Raw genomic sequence first — 6,000 nt, 5'->3', positions numbered from 1 at the left:
TTACAGAGAGCGTTACAGAAGAGCCGGCGAATGGCAGAGCAGCGGGACCTGCTCTGGCCGTGCCTGGGCTGCACTGCGATCTCCACGAGCCGCTGCCCGGTCCCTGCGGCCGCTGCCCCGGCGGGCAGGAGCTGCCGGGCCCCGCCTGCTCTCAGGTGAGCCGGCCGAGGGACACGACACGTCGCCCCAGGCGCTGGCTCCCGAGCAGGCCCGCGCTGGGGGTGTCGGCGGGCACAGGGGCTCCCCGCCCCGGGCAGCAGGCCCGGGCTGAGCAGCGGTCGGGTCCCCCCAGAGCTGCCGTGTCCCCCGCCCCGGGCGAGGGGAGCGGCCCCGCCCCGGCCCCTCCTCCGCCGCGCCCCCCCGCCCCCTGGCGGCCGTTCCCGGCCCCGCCGGCGGGGACCCCGCGGACACCGGCGGCAGGAACCGGCCGCCCCGCCCGGAGTTCTGCACAGCGGCGGCACAAAGCCGGTATTTCTGAACCCACGTCTTAGTCTCTCCGCGCGTGCGGACTCTCCTCCAGGCAGGCAGAGCCCCAGGACAGAGACGAATGGCGAATGAGTCATGAGCAGCAAAAAGTGATTGTCCAGAATAGAAGTAGAAATCATGGTCATTTGTGGCCATTTAAACCTATTCACGGCAGGAGATGCTGTTTCAAGAGAGCTGTTTGGTGCAGAGGGACAGAGGTTGACAAGCGCTGAGCAGAGGACTCGAGGGGGCCCGGCACACATTTCTCTGGTCTCTGCTCTTCCTCAGTCCTCAGCTTTAGTTCAGAGTCAGGTACAAAGTCTCCTTCCCCTCATCCACTGAAGCATAAACATTAACATCCTTCCCTTGTGCGCTGGTCCTAAAAGGAAACACCCCCCACTGTGGTTTGCAAGTGTAGGGATTCTGCAGTGAGAATCAGTAGAAATTATTCACACAGTTGATACAGGAGAAAGTAGAAATACATTATATATGCAGTGTACTGTACTGCCACCAAAGTTATATTCCTATCTCTAGGTACAGGTACAGAATTTATTTTAAGCCGTTATTCCTTGCAAATACATCTGTTAGGAAGCATCTATGAATGCTCATCCCTGCAGTCATTTGAGTTGAGAGGCACTGTGATCCTCCCCGAGCAGTGCTGGGGCTCGTCCTGTATCACAGGGGTCGAGACAACTGCTGTTTGTACATGACCAGGGCAGTGCTTCAGAACAGAACCAACAGCCAACACAGAACTCCCAGGAACGTCAGACATGCAAACCCCAAACTGATAAACTATTCCAAAAGAAACCCTGCGAATGTCAGCAGCTGACAGTGCAGAGTCTAATCCAGCCTGGCTGTTAATTTCCGAGTGACGCATTGGTCATTCTTATTCATTGTGATGTTCATTAGTACCCGGGGAATTCATTACTAACCACATACAGGTTACCTGCATTGTAGCTACTGGAAGAAACAGGCACTTCTGTCCTCAGTTATATTTTACAGCTGTAATGACATCAGTAAAAAGCATTTTTGGAACAGTTTTAGAACTGAAAAGTCAAGGCAAATCTTAGATGCTGCAGTTGCAAGGAACTGCCACAAATACCTTCAGCAGAGCTGGATATTAAAAGCTGTGAGCTTGTTTGGCCAGAGTAAAGTAATAAACCGCTATGTTCAATCACATTGGAATGCAAGGGCTGCAGCAAGCGCGGCGATGCCTCTGCACTGCCATGCCCTTTCCAATGGCTGCTGCATGCAGAATTTCAGCAAAAAATCTGAAGGAAAAGTAAATTCTGATGTAGAGAATACACAAAACAATATTGCAAAGAGCAGCAATGACCAAAAACTAATCATCATGACACTTCAGCATGTATGAACGAAGAACAAGAGACCTGTTGCTGAGAGGCAAAGGGCAGCTGGGCTAAATTAGCTGAGCAAGTTTGAGTCTGGATAGTGTCATTAGGAGAAAAGCAGAACTATGCCATAAACTCTAATGAATGCATTAATGGATGGCTTGTGCCTCTCAAAAGGGGAAAAAACGGTTTAAATAAAGTTATTAACACAGCCCACCTGTGTTTGGCTCTTGGACTATGTTGTTTAAATAGCCCATTAACTCTTGGAGTAACTAATCTTGAAAGTGAATATAGCCTTTCTGAAGTAGACATTTAACTACATTCATATAATTCAATTAGATTGAGCATTCTTAGTCCAAAGCCAGTATTCTATGCTTTCATCTCTAATAATGGTGCACAGACAAACTTGGTTAATATGGTGTTAAAAAAAAGAATTTGCATTTGTAATGGTAACCAAAAAAAAATTTGCTTGACTAAGCCCTAAAATATAACATGTAATTGAAGTGGCATGAGTTAGCATTATTATAATAATACAGAATTTTAAGGTTGCATTTAATTCTAAAAATCAGTATTACAAGAGCAAGCTGAGTTTTATGGCTCTGTGTTAAACTCACACGGGGAAATTACTGATTCTTAAAAAACTGATACTGAGAATGAATTTCTTTTCTGGGTACCAGAGCTCACATCAGTTAACAGAAAATACTCCGGACTGCTTCTGCTTGGGTTTTGGGGGGGAAGGGATGAGGAAGAAGAAAAACAAATCGTGGCCTCACCAAGTTCATCCAGTTAATAAATAGTTAAAGCAAATTCATTAGGAAACAGGAATTTTATAGATTTAGTTAAAGGTTTCTTCCTATTTATGTCACTGAGAAATGATAAAATTCCTTTTATCACTCTACAACTTGTTAATGTTTTACCCCAGGACCACTTCATCTGTAATAAACATCTTAACAAAATATGCATCCCTAGGGAGGAACCGTTAATTTCCTTAAGGCCTCACACATGTAATAGGTTTTTATTGCATGCAGGTGCTTTGTGAAATTGCATTGACTTGTAATAAACGTCCAGTAAAGAGCAGGTAGCACCTACAAGGGGAAGTGTTTGTGCACCTGTCCGAGGGAGACTGAGCACACCCTAATCCTCGCGGGCTGCTCCTCGGCCACGCAGACGTCCCGAGCCTCCCCTTCTAGGGCGCCTGCTGCCTCCAAGCACAGCAAGGTAAACGCTTGGATTTTTACAGTTGCGTTTAGCCAGCTTAACAAATAAATGCTAGGTGAATTTAATATGTATTCAAATGTATTTATTGCTGCTTTGGCTAAAATTGCAGCATAAATTACAATCAAACCCACTCTAAAAGGCAGGGAAAATAACGCATGGCAAATTTTCCTTTTCTTTTGTAGGAAGTTATCTGTGTAAGACTCTCAAGGAATTAAAATATTTTATTAATCTGTTTAGAATTAAGTATAAAGAAAGTTCAACATAATCCTTACCACTAATAATGTACCTATAGTATTTCAATGCGGATAGCTTTGCCTTAAGTGTTTAATTTTTAAAGTTTATTATTTTTAAAAAAACATTTGAACAAAGATGTATCTATAGTTTTCTGTGGATGCTTAGCGAAGAGAGCTATTTTGCTCATCATACCAATTAACGGGAATGAAACCCTGGGGTCTCAAGGGGATCCCCCCAGCAGCAGCGCTGCATGCACATGCTGCTGCTCGTTGCTGTTGAAGCAATTGCTTTGCTGGTTCTCCGTGTGCTGGGGGACACTGGCAATACCAGCCAGCAGAGAACTGCTGCCCCCCTGAGAGGGACATGGCAGGGGCATCTAAGGAAAACTCAGGAGTTCTGTGTTGCCATTCGGGGCAATCCTACAGAGTTTGTATCTTTGAGGAATTCTTAAGTTTAGTTACAAAGTCTAGAACTGACAAAAGTTCTTCAGCAAAACCTCCACGTATTTTCTTCCTCTCTCCCTGCCTCCCCCCCCCCCCCGCCTTTGTCTTTTCTTTCTAAATACTATTTCCTAGTGAAAGGATAGCAAGGCAAAATTGCAGCTAGAAGCCAAATAAATGGTTCTGGAGACCTTGAGTAGCTGAGGCTAGGAATCTCCGAGACGAGACTGGATCGAATGCCTCGGTCTGAGCTGCGCAGGGCAGCAGCTCAGAGGGTAAGGGATGGTCACCCACCTGCCCCTTGGGGAAGCATCAGGCAAACTGCTTCAAAAGCTCCTGTGACACTTAAAAAAAATCTAAGCTTACTTAAAATTTTTACTTAAGTGTGTAGGAGAGCCTTTTGACCTTTAACAGGATTATCACTAACGCACATTAGATGCTTTTTCATTTCACATTTGTGCATTTTTGAAAACTGCAACCATATGCACGACTGAGAACATAAATGCTTGGACTAGCCCAGACAGGAGGACATAAACTTCATAGTCCAAAGCATCACCTGAAATATTTATTAATGACTGAAGCATTTTAGCCCAAAAGTCTGTAAGAATCTGAGAAGTATTGTAGGTGTGTTTAAAAAAGTTATTTACTTTTCACCAACACCTCTCTGAACTTGGTACATAATGTAAAAACTCAGCTGTGATGTTATTCAAGTCAAGAATAACAACAAATATTGAATCCTGACTTTTGGAAGGGAGGTGGGGAAATGTAAAGTTGCTCATTACTGAGTTATAAGAAAACTATTCCTACCAAAGTGAGTGAAGAAGACCATTTTAGAGTCCTATGTGAATAAATAATAAATAGCAGGGAAAAAAAAACAAACACAAAAATTTAAGAGCAAAGACTAAGACAGTGAATTCTGAAGAAAATCTCCCTGTGTTTAAATGGCAGAGGAAAAAGAAACAATAAGTAAACTCACACCTGAGCTAAGATGGCAAAGAAATAAATAGCACTGCAAAAATCAGGAAAGCATTTAAACACATAAGTCACTGAGCACAGCCCCATTAAGGGCGAAGGGGCTGAGCACACACAGCCCAGCCCTGGGCTCTGACCCCTGCGCGGCACCTCATGCCTGGGGAGGCTGATGAATTACACGCACGGCATCCACGAGGGCTCATTAGAAAATATTGCACCGGCTGCGGAGGCAGGAGGAGGTTTAGGCATGCAGGGGGTGTGGGGGAAGCAGAGCGGGGATGCTGAGAGGCTTCGGGGGTGTCCTGCAGCAGGTGATGCTGGGGACAGGGCAAGGAGTACAAGGGCCATTCCCCTGCACCCGACACATGTGTCACTGCTCCCATCTGTGCCGGGCTCAGCCAGGCCATGAGGGGAGAAACAGAGACAGGTTTTTGGGGCTGTCAGCCAGGAAAACCCACCAGTGTTGGGGAGGAAGGTGGTGATGGGGCTGGGGAAGGAGCAGCCACAGCCTGCATACCTGCACCCACAGCCCCAGCCCCCTGGGAGAGGGTGGGTGGTGGGGGCTGTGTGTGGAGTGGGGGTGCTGGGGGGATCCTGCTGAACCCAGCCTGGATGGGAGAAGCAAGAATGACTCCCAGGACCACGTCATGCTCAGTGGGCATTTGGTCTTGACACAAAGAGGGACAGGGGCTCCTGTCCCCCTTGGGCAGGAGCTGGAGGCCAGCAGGGTGAGCAGCAGGGCTCACAGCCCTCCTCTTCCTCGCAGGCTTCGAGCAAGCCCAGCCCAGCTTGAGCTGTGTCCTGTGCCAAGGCACAGCGTGTTTGCTGAAACACAAATAGGCCAGTGGGACTTAATGGTAAAAGGAAAAAAAGCTTATACCTGTCAGCAGGCAGCATTTCAGCAGTTTCCCCCCCAAACGGCCATGTGGCTATTTCCTTCCACCCAAGCAGCCCCTGGATGCTCCGCAGGCTGCACCCCCCGGGGCTGCGCTCCCCACGGGCACGAGGCGAGCATCCCCATGGCATGGGCCACTGGAGCCTGTCCTGCAGGGAAACCCTCTCCAGCACAGAGCCCCAGTGAGAGAAGCAGCAGCCCAGGAGCATTGTGTGACACAGGGGGTGCCATGGCCAACCGCCCCCTGGGCCCCCCAGCCTGGCTGCAAGCGGCAGAGGCACCAGCGGCCCCGCGTGGGACGGGGCCGAGAGCAGCAACTCGCCTGTCCTGCAGCTCTGACCGAGCCGCGTTTAAAGGGGTCAAAAAGTAGGAACCATCGTCTTCAAAGAGGGAGGATTTATAGGGGCTGCCAGGCCTGGGCTCTGCC

The sequence above is a fragment of the Caloenas nicobarica genome, chromosome 19 (assembly GCF_036013445.1).
Source record: "Caloenas nicobarica isolate bCalNic1 chromosome 19, bCalNic1.hap1, whole genome shotgun sequence".
In the NCBI taxonomy this organism is placed as follows: Eukaryota; Metazoa; Chordata; class Aves; order Columbiformes; family Columbidae; genus Caloenas; species Caloenas nicobarica.
The sequence above is the reverse complement of the archived record's forward strand: the minus strand, read 5'-3'. Positions refer to the sequence as shown.